This window comes from Emys orbicularis, chromosome 7 (genome assembly GCF_028017835.1).
Source record: "Emys orbicularis isolate rEmyOrb1 chromosome 7, rEmyOrb1.hap1, whole genome shotgun sequence".
Classification (NCBI taxonomy): domain Eukaryota; kingdom Metazoa; phylum Chordata; order Testudines; family Emydidae; genus Emys; species Emys orbicularis.
The window spans coordinates 50,272,129-50,295,175 of NC_088689.1; positions in this window are offsets into that span (position 1 = coordinate 50,272,129).

The following is a 23,047-nucleotide window of genomic DNA, read 5'->3' on the forward strand; positions in this document are numbered from 1 at the left end:
CATCTCCCTTCCACCACAAAATGAAATTTTTGTTCTAAAAACCAGGAGAAGACTTTGAAGCGATGTCACAGAAAGGAGAACTTTTTGATCCTATTGAATTGGGGGGGGGGGATGGGGGGGGGTGTTTCCACCACATCCGTATTATATTTATCCAATGGGATTAGGTAGGTGTAGTTTATAGAACTACAAGGTTTGAAATTGTATGTGGTGCATTAACAAACTTGGTTACTGTCTTTGGAGGCATTATGTTAAAGAATGTGCTCAGATGTATTTGTGCAGAAGAAGGACAGACATATCAGGACAGTTACCTGAAATTGGGGAGCCTGTAACTTTGCTTCAGTTGACAGGCTGTAAAAACAGTGTGCTGAATGATACATTTGCCTATCACAGAATTATTTCAGCAATGGCAATTGCATAGGAGTGTAAGTGAATGGAGATAATGTGTTTCTGCTGTCACTATGACATCAAAACACTGTCCTTTCAGTGAATGCAAGAACTGTTTTAGAAGATACCTCACTATTGATTTGATTCAGTGAAAGCACCAATGACATGGAGTAGCATACAGAACCATGGAAGTCCTTTCTCAGTGTTTTTTTGGGGCTTGCCTGGTACCAAATCTAAAACATTTTTAATCTGGCCTTACAGTTCACTGTAGTGAAGGATATTTCTGCCATGAGCCATATTCTACAGAGGTGCTTATCTTTCTGTTACAATTAGAGATGGTCAAAATAATGAAAAAATGTCACAAAATACTTTGAAGTTTTTTTCCATTTCAGTGTTTGAAAGTGAGCTAATTCATGAAATGTCTTTTTTAATTGCAATTGTTATGACTTTACTCAAGCATGTAGTCCCATTGAAGGCAATGGATTGTTTGTATAAGACAAGCAAAAGGACTTTGGCTCTCAGTTTGCATTTTATAAAGTGCCTAAATTCTGATGTATTCAATTCAGAGGCTGTCTGGTCTATTGAGTATCTGAGCGTCGTTTAAAAAAAGTCTGAAAAAAATATATGTTCACCAGTGCAGGGGCTTCTGCAGAAGTTCAATAGTGAATAACGAGGTCACTTCTCGCCTAAAGATACCTTACACCAATGTAACTCCACTGATTTGATTGGATTTATTCCTGATTTACACAGGTGTAATGTGATTTGAGAATTAGAGCAGTGATTCCAAAAACCTGGATAAATAACTATATTTGCACACAAATAGCAGGTGCTTTTACAACTTTCCATATTTTGAAAAGTTAATTAAATTTAAAAACATTAACAAAACCTATGAAATTTAACATGACCCAACAGATGTAGTTTTCTCAACTGAAAATTCCCAGTTAAATCTTCTCATTTAATCTTTTGTGGTCTGAAAGATTAATCTGTTTATAGAAGTTAGGAATACATGAAAATTTCAGAAAAAAAACAACAAAATTTCCCCTTCATAGCAGGGATACACTGGCTTATTATTATAGGGTCACTTAGGAGTGCTGACATGATTTTAATTCTTTTTAAAGGGAAAAAAAGATTTGAATAATTTGTTTGTTTTTAAAAACTGCAAAACATATCTTTGTTTATATTTGTGAGGTTTGTAGTGCTCATGACGATGAGGACCTGATGTTACAATGATATTTGCTCAATGCGGGATCAGGACTTTAGGTTATCAAAGAAGCGCGTGCCCAGGCATACTGCAAGCAGGAAGTTTTTCACAGGTCCTTTCCATTCAGGACAGTGCACTTCAATAATAACCTGCAGCACCTCCTGCTCTTTTAATCTTGGGCCTCTTTTCAGTAGAAAGTGCCAATCATTAATTGCAGTGTTTTCATGATGTGGACATATGGAGACTAGGCCGCAGCTTGCTCTGGGATTTTAATTCACGTTTAATGGTAAAAAGCTAGAGCTCTGCTGCTGCTAACCAGCTGTTCTCTCTAAAATCTTCAGCACTGAGGTGAATTTAGAATCAGTTGCTTAGATTGCATTTTGCCCTTTTGACTTAAGACTACCCTGTTCACATTCCTTTTGATTTTTTTTCCAGTTCATTGTTATACACAGGAATTAAAATATCAATGTTAAATGCATTTGTTAATTAATCTGTAATGTACAAATTTTACAATGGCATCATCCCAGATTCATTAGTGCAATGACAAACAGCATGACTTGTGTTTTTAACTCATGATCTACTTAAAGGTTCAGTTAGCAACAAATTATCTACTGTGCTACTGGCCTGTAGCAGATCCCAGGGCCTCCAGGGGTCATCAGACATAGAGCCTAGTTAATATCAGGATTATTCTATGGCAGTATTAATCTTTCTGCTCATCAGTTGTCTCTTTCAAGTCCTGGCAAAACTCACATTAACTTAAAAAGGATTTGGGCCTTTCGAGCTACTCTCTTATGGCCTGATCCCAACTCTGTTGACTTTACCTGACTCACAGGTCCATTTCTCACACTGGCCTCGGGCTATAGTAGAGATGTGTCCTCTAATGCCGCCTCTCCTCTCGGCAAGGCAAAAAGAAAGTCTAAAAAGACAAACAAGGCACTTAAAAGATGAGCTGTCTATCTCCCCATTTGCGGTTGAACATGGTTAGCAGCAGAATAGTTACATTGGCTTGTACAATTCAATAAGGGACCATGGAGAGAGAGATTTAAAATTTATATTATCTGAGTATTTGGCCATGGCAATAGATCTCATTTGCAAGAATCCTCCATTTCCCTCTGCAAATTTCTTATTAGACAAATGAGAGGTTTTTCCAGCAGCCTTTATGAGTCAGCTGATCTCTCTCTGAATCTGCCAGCTGGGTGGGGAGAAATACTGCATCATACTGTAGCCTTGCACAGATTTTTGCATCATGGAAGCGGTAGACTATATTTTCTTGAAGATAAGCCAGTCTCTGTGGCATATCTGAAGAACAGTAGGTGTAATGTTTTCTATTCAGGAAAAGCTACAGATATCCTTTCATACTTGGAAAATGAGCCTTTTAAAATGGCAAGGGTTCAGAAAATTCTCCCTAGCTACTGTTCTTTCCTGAGTCAGCAGCATTTTATTACAGTGTCTCTTAGAATATGTATCTAACCATTTACAATTATTTATCTAGTTGTTGCCAGTGCTGTCCTTTGTTGGTTATTCTACATACTAATCTTTACTGCCTACTTCTTCCTTTGCTGAAATGTATTCCTCTTTCTTTTGACACTGGCTCAAATAAGTTTGTAGCTCCTGAGCCTTTAAAAAGTCATGATTGTAGAGTGTATTGAAACCTGGTTCCACTTGTTTCAGTTGGTATTTGTAAAGTACTGTTCTCTGGAAATCGGTGGAAATGGAATAAAATGTGTAATTACTTTAAAGAAAATTCCCAAGTGTACTTTGCAAATAAAATGCAGTTACCTCAGCGAGAGCTGCCAGTTTATTATTTGAGAGCCAATGACATATGTATTTCCATTAATTATATCTTCCCTGTGCTGCTTTTCTTTTCCACTCATGCTAAATTAATTATTTATGCCAGATTCTGATCTCAATCATATCCGTGTAAATCATGTGCAATAATAGTGAATTCTGTTCTGTGTAGGTTCTTATACCACCCTCATCATTGTAGCATCTGAGCACTTAAGTGCAGTCACTGATGTTATTCCAGGTTTACACCAATGTATCTGAAGAGAATTTGGCCTTTAATATTTATGAAGCAAGATATCTGTGTAAGCAAATGTGTGTACATGTGCGCATGCACACACAGTAATGTATTAAAGATACAGCTTTTATTTTATTTTACTATGACATGTGAACTTGCCGTTGAAAACTCCAGATCTCTCCAGAACAGTTACAGAAAAGCCTAGAGGTCACAGATATGTTAAGATGAGAACCTTAAACACTATGCAAAGTGTATGCAAATCTACTCTATGTAGTAACTCCCCCTAAACAATTAAATGCTCAAATGTTTGGTAAACTCTCTGGAATTCATCACTTCGGTGTGGGTTTGCTTAGTTTAACAAGACCTCCTCTTAATCAGCTCTTTCCCCGAAAACAAAACAAACTCCCCCTGAATTATTTCTCTGTCCTTTTGAAATAACTAAATACTAAGATTATTGCATCTCTGGTATCTTTGTCTTTACTTTAAATTTACAAAAGATTGGTCAGTTAACAACATTATGAAAAGAGTTGCTCTGTTTACCTTCCAGAAGGCAGCCCTCCCTTTGCACACACAAAGTAAGTTGATTGGGACACAGATTTTTTCCCCCCACACATGGGACTGTATTTGGAGTTTTGTGCCATCATTTACACATTTATTTTTATCTCACCTGAACATTTACATAGTATTGTTTGCATAACAGTACGACATAAAAAAAAAAGCGACGCTTTCAGCCCCGAACGACTTGACCAGAGGCCAGCAGGTAAAAGGTGTTTTGCCAGATCTGATCAATGGACTTCAAATATGGCAATAGAGATAAGCAGGCTTGTGGGGAATTATCCAGACTGGATGGCTTCTTCACCAGCCCATCTTATCTGAACAAATCCTGAGGCTCACATTAATTCAGCTGAGAAAGCCATCTAAAAGCCTTCCTTCCGGTCTCTCAGCTTTCCTTTCCAGCTGTGTAAACCAGGCCCTAGTTCCTCCAGGAAGGTCCCTACATCCCTACCACCAGCTGCTCCAGTTCATGATACCATTTTATTCAGATTTGATTCTGCAAACTGCAGTCTTGATGTCGCATTTTCTAATGTCTCCCTCCAGCGAGCAACACGTTCTGGGGCATGTCAGAGCAGTGGCTGCACTATGCATACACAGTGCTGGAGTCCAGGCAGACATAAAAGCAGTGGAGAACTAGAGAAACTGGTCCTGGAGGATGCAGGAGTTTTTTCAGTGACAGAGGTTAGGGGAGGATCTAAAAAAAAAAAATCTAAATGTCACCTGAGATGGGAAAGAAGAGAAATATCAGGATCAGTTTCTCTTTTCATAAAGAACTGATGCCATGAAAGGAGAAAAATGCCAGCTACTGATATTAATGCAAAAGGACTAGGCATTTATATGGATGCGACCACTCAGTTACATTATATGGCATCAATAAATGTAAATGAGATTTTAACCCTTGTGCCTCAGTGCATGAACCAACCTCTCGCTGATGGGTTAGGAAGAAAACTTCCCCTGTGGGCAGGTTACTTCATAAATGTCCACTAAGGGGTTTCTTGCACCTTCCTCGGAAGCAGCTGGTAGTGGCCACTGTCAAAGACAGGATATTGAATGGAATGGCTCACTAGTGTGGTCCAGTATGACAATTCCTGGAACCTGTCATGAGCTTTCATAGAACATTCTCCACATGTGGGTAGGAAATGCACCATCATTTACCCTCGACAGACTCAGATTTCAATATATGCATAAATTACAAATTAAAGGTGGCTACAAAAAGGAACCTCTCTCTTGCCAGAGATCTTTTTTCTTTTTTGGCTAGAAGTTCATGATGCAACTTGTAAAATCTGAAGCAGGCTGGTAGTGGGCTCCTGTGGCCCCAGCCTGTTCGCATGTGCTGTTGACTCCACTGGGTGATGCTAAGTGAATCTTCCTAACTCACAGTTACAGAAGTGTAATTTAATGAGTGGCATATTAAACTCCACCATGAATATAAGGGAGGTGGGAGTGGCCCTCTGGCAGAAGGGATCTAGAATGCAAGACAGAGGGGAGTGCAGATATGGACTAAGAAGTCCTGCTGTAGGAACCCTAGGAGAAGCCAAGCCTGGGGAGAAAGTTTAGACTGAACTTTATAATTACTGTCATAAAGCCAAAAGCCAGAAGGGAATGAGTGTAGGCTCTATACAGTATGCAGACTGCTTTTCACCAGGGTGGGAAAGGCTCCTACTTACAGCCTCCAGAAGGTATTTGTAACAGCACTAGGATAACTAACTTCCATGAAATTTAACACTTTGGAAATCTCCCGCTTTGGGAAAAAACCACAAGTGGCCTTTTTCTTGAACACAACTTGCAAGAAAGCACCTTGTGTTCTTATACACTGCATGATGTCTCTCTTAGGGCTATTTTATAAGCCACTGCTGCATGCTTTTAAGGCAACTTTTAATGGAAAGTACAGGAATCAATAATGCTTTTATTTCTGCCTCACTTAGAACTTTGTTGATGGGGACGTACATACAAAAGCTATGGGTTAGAAAGAGATTTTCTTTTCTGATTCTGCCATTTTCTGCCATTTTTGCAGGCTTGTATGTCCTGTGACTGTTGTCCAGTTTCATAATAACTTACATTTATAGTGTCCTTCATGCAGACGGATCCCAAAGTACCTTACAAATAGCAAAACAACAGCACAACATCCTCTTAACGCTGTACTAGGTAATTTCTTCAGCGGGAAAAAGATGGCCTTGTTTGGAGAATCCGGGGAAAGACACTCCTTGACTTAATTTTCCCTCCCCCTAGACCTGTGCAACATTCAGCCACCCAAGAATAATTTAGTGCAAGCAAATGAGATCAAAAAAGTTTACTATCTGGTGAGGAAGAACCAACTTACACACATAATAAGTAAAGATCATAAAAAAGCAGCCATGACGGGGAGCTGTAGTGTGGAAATAGACACAAAACTGGTCAATGTAATGGTGATAGATAAAGCGGATACAGACACCTATCTAAAGGAGTGGTGGATTAATGACTAAGGCAACCAAACATCCTCCCTCTGCCGGTACCATGAATGCAATTATACTTTAGAGCTTACACAAGAAAGATTCTTGCTGGCAGGTTCCCACCAGGCCCAGGCCCCAATGAGGTGATAGTTTAGGACCAGCACACTGTGTTGCCAGTCTCACTTTCAGGCTGTAGTAATCCCAGAGCAGAAGCCTAAAGAATGAATACACACATCAATCCCTTTATCTCAACTCACTGGGCCCCTTCCACTAAACTGGCTATGTCTCCTCATTCTGGCTCAGCTCCCCCTTCTCTCTCTCTTTCTCCTATTGGATCTGTTTTAAGAAACTATATCCACTCACTTAGACTCTCTTCTGGCCTCTTGGTATACAAGCGGGCAGGTAAAAAAGACACTTTGTATGGCCTCCCCTTCATTAGTCCTTAACTCTGATTCTCCCCTGTAGTGAAGAGTCTCAAACCCAGGCCAGTCTTAGAGAAGAGCTGTGCCCATTTCCTCCAGCTAAGTGTTTAGGTATCTCCAGCTGCCAAAGAAACTTCTTCAGTCATCTGTCCTGAGACAAAGTTATATACCACTTCTCTCTATAGAGGATTGGCCTTCCGAATTATCCACATCACTTCCTGCAGGACCCTGCATTATCATTGGTGATCTTCCCTTCCAATTACTGACCAGGCTCAACTTTTAAGACCGATGAGCTTTCAGAATGAGGCTGTAAGGCTGCAGGTTAAATAAGAGAACAAGTGAATGGCACAATGCTCAGCATATGGTATCTTTCTAAACAGCACTCTTCTTTTTTCAGTCACAGGGTTCAGAGTAAAGAAAGGTGACAAGAGGGTAGAAGGCAAGTCTGACTGAAATTGACTCTGACCAAAATCTTCAGTCTTCTACACGAGTGTCCAATAGTGTTCTGCAATACTTGGCCAGGATAGTATGATGATAAAATAGTAGAAACAATGGATGAAATCCTGTCCCCACTGAAGCCAATGGGATAGCTTTAAAATCAGGCTTTTACATTCTGTGCTGGTCTGAATAAATGGATGCTCCTTGTTCCAGAGATGTGCTATACTTAATTTTATACAGCATTCTGCCTATGTGTAAAGACAACTTCCGTTCCCTGGCAAAACTCTCAGAAAACTTGTCTCCCCAAATTATCTTAGAGAAAGGCTTGTTGGAGTATCTCTCCGACTTGTGTGAGAGAGCAAACAATAGAAGGCTGATCCATGAACCAAGTCAGCTGTCATTGACTATAAGTCACCATAGGCCTAGTAGTGTCTTCACTGAGCACCCAGCAAATCGCCTCTGAAGTCAAGGGAACCTTTTGAGTGCCCAACGATTGGAATACCAGGCTCCACTTTACTAGAGAGAAATGCAAAACCTGAATGTACATCCAATAAAACCTGGCACAGGAGGGAGTTTCATCCAGGGATCATCAAGACCCCTGCCATCACCACTAAACTAGAAGATTCTTCTTGTTTTTAATTAGAAGCCAACAGTGCAAAATAGCTGGCCTAATTACAAAACCAGCAACAATCTCTCTTCCTGCAGATTTCATTTCATGCGTGCAGTCCATTTGCCCTGGTCCAATAACAAACCTCTATAAGAAAGTAAAGACTTCTTGTGTGTCGCATAATGAACTTAACGTAAAATTAGGATACATTGAGGTGTAAGCAGCAGAAAAGGCTATTTCCTGGTCTAATTCACTGAACAATCATTCATTAAAAAAATATCTTTTACATATTGCAAAAGTGGAGAATGCATAAGTAAAGGCTGCCACAGGGGTAGCCTGAAGCCATGTGCCAGCAAGTTAATGTGCTTGTGTATTATGAGAATTTTTATCCATCTAATCAATAAGAAATGAGTAGTTACTATGGCAATTTCTATATTAGAAGGCAGTTGTGCTGCAGTACAATATCTTAGAAAGAAAGATACACTCACTCTGTCATGTAATTTTTTGTGCTTTTTGCAGAGTTACAGTATAGTTCGTAGGCTTGAGGAAAGGTCAAAGTATAAACTGGGTCAGAAATTAGTTGTGGTTACAAAGGGCAGACTGAACTGTTTTTAGAATTCTTAATGGTTAATAGATGTCAGGTTATAATAATTCACAAGACAGATCCACAATGTTAACATAAATCAAGTGGTAGTTTTGGAGGTCCGTTTTACTTAAATACAAAGTATAATTGTATGAAAATTTGCTTTAAATATACAGTTCAAAATTTATGCTGACAGGGCCAGAGTCTGGTTTCTGTTATGCCAGAGTAAATTCAGACTAACTTCACAGATGTCAATGGAAATCAATACTTTCTTCAGCACCCAGGATTGAGTCCAATGGAATTACCGGTAGTTTGGATTTACCCTAGTGTGGTTGAGATCAGATCCTGGCCCATAATCTGTGTATATACTGTAACTCCTGGTGGTATTACTGGGAGTTCCTCATGCAGAATGAGGATAGACCATGGCCCTTAGACTTATATCATCATTATGCTTCTACTGGAAACGTTTTTCTGTCTTAAAATCACTGCTTAATTAATAGTCTTTATGAAATATATGCACAACATGTGTATACACTGAATACCAAGGAGGAAATCCTCAACACATGTCTATTAAAATATAAATCCATGAAAAATAGTAATTACCCTTTAAGCAGTGATCAGTTATTATTAGATTATAGAGAGGTGCAACAAATCAATGCACCTACTTTAGGCCCAGATTTTGATGCTCTTACCCTAATTGATCAATTGTGAGAAACAAGATACTACACTCAATCACATGTCTCAAAGAATAAGGTACTACTTAACATGATTCACTGTAACAGATTGCAGCTGTTAGGTGTTATAGACCACTGTATGTTTTATTTTAGATATCTGTTCTAAAAAGTCATGTTGTAAAGCAGCTGCACGTTTCCTAGACAAGTAGGCTTCATGGAACAGAGAATTCATTGAAATACTAAAGGATCAGGTGTCTAGCAAAGGTCTAACCCCAAAAACTCATAGGGGGAGGGGATAGCCTTTGAAAAGGTAACAAAAACAAAAATTATACTTCAGTTCAAAAGAACTCCTTGAAATGCTCGTAGAACTGGGGAAGAAAAGTATGATAGATTTAGACAAAATCTTTTGGATAGTGGGAAATAAAACAGTAATTATGTATTATATGAAGAAAGAGGAAATGTCTAGACATACTAACAAACTAACAAATCTCCACAGCCAAGAACTCTAGAAACAGAGAGACTCGTTGGCAAAAGAGGCTACTGACACCCTATTTTGAACTAATGGAATGTGATGGGCTACGCTATCTCTAGAGAAGAAAATAGGTCGTGTGTGGGAGTTCTATGAATTCACACACCAAAGGGCCAGCTTCTGACATGTAAGTCTGCTGCCACCAGTACCTAATCTACTGCAATTAAGACTCAGAATCTGTACTACTACAGCTTTTCAGAGTCCACAGTTAGACAAGTGTACAGATTAAATGGTTTTCTTTGGTTCTTTTCTCTATTTTCTTAATTAACAATTTGTGTAAAGGTGCCACATTTGGATTGAATTCTTGATTTTGGGTCCCTGTCCTGACTGAATATCCCAAGAGACAAGTGAATCTCAACCATTAAAGGGGAAAAAAAAGAAAAAACACACAGAGGTACCCAAGGTCATAAAACAAGGCTTGGAAAAGGCTTCAGTCTCAGCCGATAGAGGTGTCTGAGGAGGTGGATTGGGGTCCCTATTGGCACAGAGCAAGTCCTCAAACATTAGCAGGGTCAGCACAGTTATCCACCACCACAAGACATATTGAATATTATTTGTGACTTAGAGCCGGATTAACCTTTTGTGGGCCCCGGTGCCAAACATATTTGTGGGCCCCTATTTAGTCACTGTGGGCTCCAAGTGTGGGCCTGGTGTGGCAGGTGCCATCGTATACCAGGTACTGAAGCTCAGAGACATTTTTCATTTTGATCACACACTTCTACATGACTATATGCATTGCCATACACAGCTCCCTCAGCCCCCCGTTTTTCTCATTGAGCTGTACACCCATGTGGGTTTACCAGTGTCCACAGTGAGCAGAACTTTCATAGTGATCAGGGAAACTCCCCACAAATTTATCTCCTTCCTCATTCAGACCTTCTATTGCCATGTCTCCAGTACCACCCTATTTCACCAGTCACAGTATGTGGTCCTAGTCTCAGCTCAAAGTTCCAAAGCCAGCAGATACCTGATCAATTGTGACAAATCCCTCCCTCAGCACCCATCCTGCCATTTGAGCAAACCACTTGCAAACACCATTTCCCCAAAGTGAGGACTTAGCCCTTGGGAATCTGAAGATACCAGCCTTTCTCCCTTGGCTCCCATCTACATGCTAGACTACTGTCTGAACAACACCACCTCTCCCCATGCTTGTTTCCTTTCTACTTTGGACATGCTCCCCAACCAGCTGGGGCTATTCTCCCGCTGCAAGCCTGACCTGCTTCCTCTTTCCCTGCTTCCCTTGACATTCCTTTCCTACTGGTGACCTCTGTTCCTTGGGGTTAATTCCAGTTTCATTATCTGTTCTAGCTCTAGGCCCCCCTTAGTTAAGGAGCCACTTGCAGCTTCTCTGGCTATAGCCATGGGGCCAATTGCCAGAGGCCAACCTTAGATAGCTGCAGCTACTAGTCAAGGAAGGGGTGGCAATTCCAAGGCTGAGCATGCTTGAACCTTGCAACGGCGGCAGTAGGGACTCTAAATCCTCAGCACTTGCCCTAGGCAGCTGCAGACTCTGCAGTTAAGCACTTCCCTCCTCTAGGCCATGGCTTTAAGTACCTGAGATGCCCATCACCTGCAGCAGAGGCCACTAATTCCCACAGACCCCTCAGCTAGCACATAGTTGTGCAGAAAGTGAAGCCTGAATGATTTTGAAGGCTGGGGTGCCAGGAGGTTCCCATCCCTGAGCAGCAGCTCTGCAACAAGCTCACATGGCCCCCCTCCGCTGTGGGACCAGGATCCTGTGAAGACAGTGGAGTTACCCTGTGTATAATCAGTTCTGTCCAAAGCCTGTTGAAGTGAGTGGAAGTCTTTTTATAATCTTTAATGGACTGTGTATAGAAGCAAAGGACCCCATTCTAGACTCTAGGAACAAAGTGCATTCTATGCTGCACTGGTTTACTATTGTAACAGGAAGGTCTCACATTACCTAGTGAACACCACCACCTAACTTTTTCTGAGAGGCTTCCCACCCAATTACTAAATGTAAACCTGCTTTGCTTACAAGAGCTGAAAATATCAGGTAGTATGGTCACAAAAGCAAGGCACTTCTGAATTCAGTAGGAATTTTGGATGTGCACAGAACACAAACAGGACTAGTTCCCGCATGGTTACAGAACTGCAGTAAAGTGGAACAATTTCCAGCTTGCGTGATTGGAGGATATCTGGATCCATATTATAAGACTGTCCTACATAAATGAAGAAAAGTTGAGGTGCCTTTGTTATTCTTTTGTGCCACTCTTCGTTTCTATGGGGAATTTGCCAATGCAATATTATTGTCTTCCTTTTAAACAAACAAAACTAAAAAAAAATGGTAATGGCCGTTGAAAATACCCATTCCAGTCCTTGTTAGCACTGGGGAGATGCCAGCATTTGTTGCTCAATTTTATCCTACTTTTTCTACAGCAAGTTACAGTGGATCAGCATATTTGATTTGGGAGAAATGAAGTAACAGCAGCCTAAATTGAGCTTGAGCACTCCTGAATTTTGCAAGTGTTCAAATCTTGAAGGCAGGTGCTAGATTCTCTTTCTGAATATTAGATAAATCTGGAAAGGAAAAGCCAATTTCTGCTTCCATGGCTCAGACATGGAAATCCTCCTATGTGCCTGGTACTGTCTCTAAAGCTGCCCAGGTCCTCTAGTAGAGCCTTCCCTCCCTTACTTATCATTTTAACTTCTGGGGGGATCCACATACCTCCCCTGCTAGGCTTCAGATAGAGAGGTGCACTGTCCCTTTAGTCCACCCAATTCCTTCTTTGGGGGCTGCCAGGCGAGGTCACACCAGCATCCCTAATCAGTCTGGGGAAGTCTTCTGAGGGTGATATCTGGGCCAAAGCCTTCTACTCCTTGGGCATACTTGTTCCCCATTCACAGTGTCATAGACTTTCATAGAGTGCCACCCCCTTCTAGCAGCCAGCTCTCCATTCACAGCAAGCACCAGCGTATGGGGGCTCAGCTTCCCCACTCCCTCCCACTCCCTTTCCTGTTGATAGCTGCCAAGGGAATGCTGGGAAATGTAGTTCCTTCCCTGCTCCAGGGTCGGCTCCATAGGCATGGAGCTGCCCAAGGAACTACAGCTCCCAGGGCCCCTTGGGTTCTCAGCTCCCATGCTGGATCCCTGCTGCTCCCGAGCCTCTGCTTCTGCAGTTCTGCGAGCAGGGAGGAAGTGAGTTTTATGGGGCCTCTTCTGAGCTTGGGCCCGACGCTATGGAGCCATTGGCGCCATGGTAAATCCGGTACTGGTGACTCTGAAATTGGGAATATTCTTTAATCCTGTTGATACTGAAGAGAAACAAGGGGAGAGGACTGAGAATTTCTTCAACTTTTTTTTTTAAATAGGATTGTTGATTATTCTTGGGGAATCTCTAGGGTAATACACCATTCTATTAAAGGTTTATTCCTTAGATTGGATAGCCTGCCTTAATACATCTTGATCTACTTGTATCCATACTTTTCATGTGGTACATCCAACTAGTTATTCTCTCCTGGATTCTGTGCTACAGTTCTGAGGAGCAGCATAGTATGGCACAGGATTAACATTTAAAGAGACAAACAATTTTAATTATATCTATTAGCATTAGTCCTGTTTCTAATAACACCTTAGAAACCCTGAGAAAGTTGTTTTCAAATTGTGTTTGCAATTCTCCAGTTTTACAGCTTGTTCCCATATGCTAGTTCCTATGGATCTGCTGATGCGTTCCTGGTGCTTGTTCTTCATATGCACCAACACTGTGATATCATCAGGCCCATGCACCACTTTGGAAGCCACATGGCTTCCATCCCAAGAAGGTGAGAACAATCGCTGAGATCAGAGACATGAGTGAGGGGCAAGTAGATGTATTAGATGGATATTATATCACTGTTCATAAAACGTTGAAGTGTATTTCCTATTTATTCCTGCACTGTCTGAACTTTTCCAACCTGCCCCCTCCAAAATCAGCAAAAACCAGAAGCTACTTGTGCATTTCTCTTCACTCAGCATGCCCAAATACCCCCAACTCGATGCCATTAGCAACACACACACACACATATACACACACAGGCTGTCCCACCCAGCACATAGAAGTTTTGCTAGGGAGAGAGAATGGGCTATCTTTAGACAGGAAGGTCTTGTTGCTTGTTGTTTCCCCACAGGGTTCTTTTGTTGTTCTCTTGAAGCTCTGCAGGTGTCAGCAACCCAGGCCCAGCTCGTACCTGGGACATGCTCCTGTGGGCCATGTTCCAGCAGGCAATATTTATAAATTATTTGGAAAAGGGGGTAAACAGTGAAGTGGCAAAGTTTGCAGATAATATAAAATTACTCAGGATAGTTAAATCCAAAGCTGACTTCAAAGAGTTACAAAGGGATCTCACAAAACTGGGTGAGTAGGCAAGATAAAATTCAATGTTGATAAGTGCAAAATAATGGAAAACATAATCCCAATGATACATACAAAGCAATGGGGTCCAAATTAGCTCTTACCACTCAAAAAAGATCTTGGAGTCGTTGTGGATAAAAAGACATCCACTCCATATGCAGTGGCAGTTGAAAATTAGGAACTATTAGGAAAGGAATAAATAATAAAACAGAAAATATCATAGTGACACTATATAAATCCATGGTATAACCATACTTTGAATACTGCGTGGAGTTTTTGTTGCCCTATCTAAATATATATATTGGAATTGGAAAAGGTACAGAAAAGGGTAACAAAAATGATTAAGAGTATAGAAGATCTTTCATATGAGGAGAGATTAAAAAGACTGGAACTGTTCATCTTAGAAAAGAGACAAAGGGGATATGAGAGGTCTATAAAATCATGAATGGTATGGCGAATGGTAAGGAAGTGCTATTTACCCCTTCACATAACACAAGAGCCAGGGTCACCCAATGAAATTAATAGGCAGCAGGTTTAAAACAAACATAAAAGTATTTCTTTACACAATGCACTGTCAACTTGTGGAACTCATTGCCAGAGGATGTTGTGAAAGCCAAAAGTAAAACTGGGTTCCAAAAAGAATTAGATAATTTCATGGAGGATAGGTCCATCAACAGCTATTAGCGAAGATGGTCAGGGACGCAACCCCATACTCTGGGTGTACCTAAACCTCTGACAGCTAGAAGCTGGGACTGGACAACAGGGGATGGATCATTTGATAATTGCTCTGTTTTGTTCATTCCCTCTGAAGCATCTGGCACTGGCCACTGTCAGAAGACAGGATACTGGGCTAGATGGAACATTGGTCTGACCCAATATGGCCATTCTTATGTTTTATGTTCCACATACATGCATTCATGAGGTCTTTCAAAACTCCAGCCTGGGATGTTTAACTCAACCAAAAGAATGTATATATTATCAAATTTTAGTTTGCACCAAAGTGTGGTTTGGAGTGCATATTACTCCTGGACAGGGATTCTATCCATAAGTCCTTCAAATAGAAAATCTGAGTTGTCCCTTTAACAAATGCAAGTTAAGAATGTCTATAGAAGTACTGAAAATAAGAGAATGGAAATCAGAAATTATGGCCTGTAATGCAAATACAATGAGAACTGATAATGTATATATCATTTTTTCAAGAGGTCTTTTCTGTGGAAATGTTTTTAGTAATACACTGAAGTTCACTAACATCCTACAGTTTAAAGGGCTTGACTATCAATACACTCTATGAATGGGTTTTCAATTGCACAGCTTATTTATATCACATGAAAAGCAATATTTTTTTGGAAAGGCAATGTACTTATTGTGCTACAGACATAAGACCATCAGAGCCTATTGGTACTGACAGTTGCCTTTGAAATGAAAAATATTGTTTGTACCAAAGAACTGTTTGACTCTAAAGAAAAGCACTGTAGTTTGTCAATCATCCCTGTATCTCCATGATCATATTGTCTTTTATATACAAAACCTGAAATGACTTGTGAGAGTTATACAACTCCGTTGGGGTTTTAACCCTATTTTTAGTAGGTTACACTTCCTGACATCATCAACGTCTTATTGTGGAGGTAGAAGTCAACATCCTTCTAATTATAGACTTCAGCCTCCTTGCCAACTATTGTCATCAGTGGTGATTTCTTGGGATGCATTTCTTTGCCTTCAGATTTCAAAAATCCCCTTCACGGCATGCTGAAGGACTAGTAAAACAGCTACAGTATTATAAGCATTGTGGCAGATTACAAGTTTGGGAAGCAGCAAAGAGAATACTAAATATTATACACAAACAGGACATGGGCACGTGAGAGGGGCTTTTCTAGAGCAGTCATGATGGCAGAACAGTTTTAACACTTTTATTAAGTGAAAGATGTTTTATTAACTAAAAGGTCAGATTGTGCCCTCTGCAGAGTGCTCCTCTAAACGGTCACACTGGCAGCAGGAGAGGCTTGTTCCTCTCCCTCCTCCACCCTATCCTCCAGCCAGCAGGGAGCAGAGGGTCAGCCTCTCAACTATATTTTGAGGGGTTCTTCTGAGTCTCTTCCCCTCCCCCGGCTGCCAGATTCCTAGGAGCCTCACTGGCAGGGAACTTTCATGTCTACAACCATCTCTGGGAGTCCCTGAAAGGGAGGCCACACAGCACACAAACACTTTGAATAAGAGTTAACAGAACTCAAGACGGTTCCTCGGATTCCTCATGGGGATGGAGTGGGGAATTATATGCACCCCACCTGCCTCCAGCCTATTCTCTTCATTGTAGGATCCCCATGAAGGGCCCTCTATATGGTGGCAGGCAAAGTGTGTGTGTGTGTGTGTGTGTGTGTGTGTGTTGGGGGGGGCGGGGAGATGGGGCTGATCCTGTGACAAGGTGAAGATTTGCAGACAGAATGGCATTCTGCATATGAGTTTCAGGGGCACGAGGGGGCCCTAATTTTCAAGAATGCTTAGTAACACTTTAAATTGTTTAAGACTTAGTTTGGAAGCAATTTGTTTGCTAACTTTTAAATATACACTCGATCATAAGCCGGTTCATTTATAAGCCGACCCCCCCCCCAAGATGGATAAGTAAAAATGGAAAAATTTTATGACCCGTTCATAAGCCGACCCTATAATTCGGGGGTCAGCAAACTTTGGCTCCCAGGCCATCAAGATAAGCCGCTGGCGGGCCAAGATTGTTTGTTTACCTTGAGCGTCCGCAGGCACGGAGGTAAACCTAAGCAAACCAGCTGCTTACCCTGATGGGCCGGGACAGCAACTGGTGGGGAAATTTGGGGGGGGGGGAGAAGCTGGGGATCAGAGGAGTAACCCCTGTGACCACCCCCCACATGGCCCCACCCCTAGCCCGGGATCCCCACATTCTCCCCATCCCATTCCTTCCCACCTTATTTGGGGAGGGCCAGGCGAGGATGTCTCTGGCCTGGTTGGAGCTGCTCTGGCAGGCTGGGCAGCGTGGCCGCAGCCTGATCCGGTAGGCCAGACCGGGTGGCGCAGCCGCAGCATGTTCCAGCGGGCTGGGCCGGGCGGCACAGCCACAGCCTGCTCTGGGGGGTGGGGCAAAGCGGCACGGCTGCAGCCTGCCAGCCCTGGCGCTTCAGCTGCTTCAGAGGCTGAGGGGAGAGCAGCGTGGCCAGAAGCGGAGAGACTCTGGCCCCGCCTCTTCCCTTCTGTCTCTGCTGGCTGTGCTGCCTCTCCTTGCTCCCTCTGTTCGGGGGAGGGGCTGTGTCCCACCTCTCCCTCTCTATACCCATTCATAAGCCGACCCCCTTCTCTGGTGCTTCCCTTTTTTACTAAAAAATTCGGCTTATGAACAAGTATATACGGTAGTTACTAGATGATACTACAGACTAGATGTAGGTACAGGACATGATTCAGGGCCACAGATAGCTGTATACCACCTTTAGGCCCCCAGTTCTGGGTAAGCTGGAGGCCAGCTTGGTCTTTGCAGCTGCTGAACTTTGCACTTGGCTAGAGTGGCTCCCAATGGACCATTCCAGAAGCCAGAGAATGCCTGTGCAGCAGCACTCTGGCTATGCCCCCTTCTCCCTACCCATGCTCCTAGCACACTCCTGTGCCAGGGACTGAGAGGGTCTGGTAGGGTAGGTTCAGCTACACTAGTTAAATGCCAGTGGATGATTCTCCAATGAAAGGAAAGTCCTCAACTAATGTGAAGACAGATTTCAGCAGCACCGTGCCGATTTAGGAGGATAAACATGGCCCTATGCATTTCAGTACGTTTTTGTAAAAGGTCTTATGAACATTATTTGAATGGCAGGAAGTGTGAAGGCTCAGCTGCATGTGTAACATGGATTCCTCTTTTCTTTGAGACCTTATAGACTGTGATTTGTACATTATGACCAAACTCATTCTAGGTTAGGGTAGAAAGTGTGAAAAATCGGAACACTTTTTTTGGAGGGTGGAATTGGAGTATAGTTTTGTCTATAAGACTAAGCCTCTAATATTGGAACATCTGGTCATCCTAATATAGGACTGTCCCAATATTTGATCCAAAGTGATCTAAAACCCAGCAAAAACAAGCTTTCTCCACTTCCCAACCTCAGCATCAAAAATAAAAAAAAGGAAGCCAGCAGCTGCTAGTACGTGAACCATGCACTACTTCTAACATCCACCATTCCAGGAACTGACTGATAACAATCACTTAACTCAGTGGCAAAAAGGCCAATCAGGAATCTTTCTGCAATTAATGCCAAACTTGAATAACTGGGCTGGCACTTAACTGCTAATGATGGGAAGATTACACCTAAGTGAAACTCTCAAGTCACACCAACTGACTCCCAATTTTAAATAATTCTCATGTCACATTTTAACTCTGTTCTGTACTGTACTAGAGGCCAAACTAGATTTGACATAGGAGGAACACAGTGGAAAGTTTCTGATTCTCAATATTTCTAATTTGAGTCTACTTGGAAGGTGGACACTAAATTCTGGAGGGTGCATGATTTACAATTCTCTCTCTCAGATTAAAAACATCTCAACCCCCCCCCCCCCCAGGCTTCCTATCCCACAGGCACAGAGTTCTACTCTGCCATACATCTGTCTGAGACTGGAGCAAGAGCCTGCTTGCTATGAGACAAGTCAGTAAGATAAACTGAACTGCTGGCCTGAATTGCAGGAGACGGGTGGGGTATGGAGGGAGCAGATTTGGAAGTCAGTTGTTTTCCTTGCACTTAACTACTAAAGGAGGGTCATGTTCTAGGTCCAGTATGGTATTGACTCCGAGGCCCTGTCTGTACTAGTCTCTGAACCACAGTTAAAAATTGTGTTTAAACATGACTGGAACAAGAGTGGTTAACAATACTGGCTGGCTGGGGTGAACAGCAGCCAAACTGTTAAATCACTGTTTAAAAAGGCATGGGGTAAAGACTTGAGGTAAACATTTCAAAAGTGCTTATGGGTATGTCTACACTGCAGCAGGGAGCAAGCCTCCGAGCCCAGGTAGATAGATTGGCACTAACTTGGTGTGAGCTAGCATGCTAAAAATAAAATGTGGATATTGCAGCACGGGGGGAGGTGGGCAGCTCGGGCTAGCCACCTGAGCTTGTATTGTACCCACCTGACCCCCTGGGTCTGAGGTCGGGTGGCTAGTCCGAGCTGCCCTCGGTGCTGCAACATCCAGACTGCTATTTTTAGTGTGCTAGTTTGCGCCAAATTAGTGTGTGTGTGTCTATCTGATCTGGGAAGCACCTGTCCAGCTGCAGTGTAGACGTACCCTACATAACTTAGAAGTCCCATTTTCAAAAAAGGGAATCTTACATAGAGATTTAACACTACCCAGACAGGCCAAGAAATCTGTGTTATAAACCAGATTTGCTGCAACTGTTTGAAGCCTATTCAGGAAACACAGTTCCACAGATAATACAGACAATGCCCTCATTTGATTTGTCTGGCTACTATCAGATTTTGCTCCTCTCAACTCTCTGAGAATAAGCCTTTTTCACCTGCTCTCTTGTTTTCCCAAAAGTTAGTAAACTTTGTTAGATCTGGCAAATTTTTCTTTTTGCAATATTAAAAACTGATTTTTATCAGGTTTTGTTTATTTTCGTGCAAGCTTCAACTTGATATTTATCCTTTTTCACTGAATTTCTCTGCTCTTATCTGTTTATCAAGCCCTTAATTGTTCTTACACATTGTACATGGTCAACAACCATGGGTTGACAACCATGGAGGACAATAGAGAGAGGCTAGATACAAACAATACATGTGCAACACAGCATACATTAGGGGTCCCCTTACATCAGCTCAAACACCAGTCTAATTGAAGATTGATGGTACATTTTTTTATTAAAGTAGTTAAAAGATGGCGTGCTGTGCTGCTGTTTGTTGGCCCATATGCCTGATTGACCTTGGTGGCCACAAACTGCTCAGTTTTAGAGTGAGCCTGGTTTTAAAATGATCTTCCTATCCAGTGTCACTATCTTGGATCCTCCTGTCCACTGCTATTTTTTTAAATACCTGTGGTTAATAAAGAACCATCTGTGTCTGTGGACTGAGTTTAATCCATCCACAAGAAGTTGCTGCAATTGCATGCATCACTTTGGCAAACAGCTACAATCTTATCAATGTAACGGATGGGTAGGCTGGCTTGTTTAATGCTCATCATGAGAAGTGCTGGAATGACAGCACTTGAGACTGAGTTCTTTCCTAGCTCTAACTCGTGGTTCTATAAATGCTGAGGGACATGGGGAAATCTAGTTCCACAAGTGACAGTTCAATTTCTTGTTACATACAAGGCTCCCAGACACACACACACATAGCATGAATGAAGTTTGATTAGAAAGTTGATGCCTCTCAGCACAGAAGGGTCCTGGTTTCAGGGATGAAACAGCTGTGAGATTTCTCCACAGAATTCTGGCACCGAAGGACCTTTCAGCTCAGATACAGTTGTGTTTTAAAGGAACTGTTTAGGAAAGGTAGAAATGCCCTTCTGATGAACAGCTGGGATAGGCCCACTTCAAAGACTCCTTTTATGAGAAGTAGGACAGTGGACATTTAGGGGAGAAAACAGCTAAACCCTACAAAGCCTAGAATTTTGGAACTCAAATTAGAGGGATTAACTGAGGTTTAAGGCACATTAATAGGCCTGCTCTTGAAGACATTCTGGTAATCTTTTCTTCAGATTCTTGGGACAAGAGAAATGGGGGTCCTCAGAATAGCACTGTCAATTAGACAAAGTATCTTCTTAGAACATCCGCAAACAATTTCTTGAGGTTTCAGAGTGGTAGCTGTGTTAGTCTGTATCAGCAAAAACAACGAGGAGTCCTTGTGGCACCTTAGAGACTAACAAATGTATTTGGGCATAAGCTTTCGTGGGCTAGAGCCACTTCATCAGATGCATGGAGTGGAAAATACAGGAGCAGGTATAAATACATGAAAAGATGGGATGCCACTCCCAGACACCACTAGCCATCACCTACAGACCCCAATTAAAACCTCTTCAGCGCATCATCAAGGATCTACAACCTATCCTGAAGGATGATCCTATCCCTCACTCTCACAGACCTTGGGAGACAGGCCAGTCCTCACTTACAGACAGCCCCCCAACCTGAAACAAATACTCACCAGCAACTACACACCACACAACAAAAACACCAACCCAGGAACCAAACCCTGCAACAAACCCTGGTGCCAACTCTGTCCACATATCTATTCAAGGAACATCATCACAGGATCTAACCACATCAGCCACACCATCAGGGGCTTGTTCACCTGCACATCTACCAATGTGATATATGTCATCATGTGCCAGTAATACCCCTTTGCCATGTACATTGGCCAAACCGGACAATCTCTACACGAAAGAATAAATGGACACAAATCTGACATCAGGAATTATAACATTCAAAAACCAGCAGGTAACACTCCAATCTCCCTGGTCACTCAATAACAGACCTAAAAATGGCAATTCTTCAACAACAAAAACTTCAAAAACAGACTCCAACATGAAACTGAAGAACTGGAATTAATTTGCAAACTGGATACCATCAGATTAGGCCTGAATAGAGACTGGGAGTGGTTGGGTCATTACAAAACCTAAACCTAATTTCCCCCATACTAATTTTCCCCTACTGTTACTCACACCTTCTTGTCAACAGTTTGAAATGGGCCACTCTCATTACCACTACAAAAGTTATCTTTCCTCCCTTGGTATCCTGCTGTTAACTGAATTGTCTCATTAGACTGACCTCAGACTTGGTAAAGCAACTCCCATCTTTTCATGTATTTATACCTGCTCCTGTATTTTCCACTCCATGCATCTGATGAAGTGGAAAACTTATGCCCAAATAAATTTGTTAGTCTCTAAGGTGCCACAAGGACTCCTTGTTGTAATTTCTTGAGGCTTAGCATTAGGAAGGCAGAGAGTCATCAGAACAAAGGATGATCCATACATCTTTTCCTAAGGCAGCTTGAAATGTTATTTGTCCAGAAGGCATAAAGTACCAGTGGGCCAACTCTAACTAATCCATGGAAATTGCTCCTCATTTTGATTATTACAGTGGACTTAGTTTCAGAGCATCATGATAAGAATTTTCAGAGCATCAGACAAAAAAAACAGCAGTGAGATTTTTTATTTCTTTTATATAAGGCCCAGGTGGACCATCCTAAATTAGACATCAGTTGGACTACTCAAAATTAGGTGAGCTCACTTCACAAGATACCCACTGGCTCAGGCAAGCTTGTGGCAGGGACCATTTAATATTTTTCAAATATTTGGTTTCCTTCCCCCCCTACTAAAAAAATATTGGTTTGGTCTGAGATAATCTCTTAGAAAGCATGGAAATATTCAAGAGAGAAAGGAGTGGATAAGGGCAGGGAGAACAACAAGCAAGTTAAAGACTTCCTAAGACAGTTGTGACAGTGGGTTGCAAAGTAACTACATCCAGTTGCAGGGTATTTTATCTACTTAGAGAGATGCAGGTGTAGGACACTGGAAATGAGGGGCCAAATTCATGGGTGATGTAACTCCATGAAATTCAGTAGAGCTACCCCATGTTTGAATCTGACTCAGTAAGAAGTCAAACAAAAGCCTGCAGAATATCAGTCTTTTTTTAACATACTGCTTTAGGAAAAAGCAACAGAGGGTCCTGTGGCACCTTTAAGACTAACAGAAATATTGGGAGCATAAGCTTTCGTGGGTAAGAACCTCACTTCTTCAGATGCATCTGAAGAAGTGAGGTTCTTACCCACGAAAGCTTATGCTCCCAATACTTCTGTTAGTCTTAAAGGTGCCACAGGACCCTCTGTTGCTTTTTACAGATTCAGACTAACACGGCTACCCCTCTGATG